Source organism: Cynoglossus semilaevis, chromosome W (genome assembly GCF_000523025.1).
Source record: "Cynoglossus semilaevis isolate Cse_v1.0 chromosome W, Cse_v1.0, whole genome shotgun sequence".
In the NCBI taxonomy this organism is placed as follows: domain Eukaryota; kingdom Metazoa; phylum Chordata; class Actinopteri; order Pleuronectiformes; family Cynoglossidae; genus Cynoglossus; species Cynoglossus semilaevis.
The window spans coordinates 5258012-5258713 of NC_024327.1; positions in this window are offsets into that span (position 1 = coordinate 5258012).

Below are 702 nucleotides of genomic sequence, written 5' to 3' on the forward strand. Positions count from 1 at the left end.
ATGCAGGGAGAGGCTCCGAGATAGTTTGACAGACGTTACAAGACACAGAGCAGTAGCAGGGAGGGAGCAGAGGGAGAAGCGTCCGCCTTCTTCGAGAGCTGAATGAAGAGACTTACACACGTATTCTCAAACCACTTACACACGTATTCTCAAACCAGAGCCCAATTCTGAACTTTAGGGTAGCTAATAAACGACAAGGAATAAATGTTTAAACCGTATGTAGGATCTCATTCCTCAAACCTCTCTTGATCTTTCACCATCTCGGGAACCGTGAGGTCAGAGGATGCAAACTTACACACACGTTTTCTCATACCAGAGCTCAATTCTGAACTTTAGGGTAGCTAATAAACGACAAGTAATAAATGTTTAAACCTTATTTAGGATCTCATTCCTCACACCTCTCTTGATCTTTTACCATCCCGTGAACCGTGAGGTCAGAGGATGCAAACTTACACACACGTTTTCTCATCCCAGAGCTCAATTCTGAACTTTACGGTAGCTGATAAACGACAAGGAATAAATGTTTAAACCGTATTTAGGATCTCATTCCTCAAACCTCTCTTGATCTTTTACCATCTCGTGAACCGTGAGGTCAGAGGATGCACACATAAAAGCTTCTCAATCTTGAGTCCATTTACATTCACCAGAGAGAGGACTACACGAAGATGGTAAAATTCAACTCTGCAAACTTTAAAACATTTT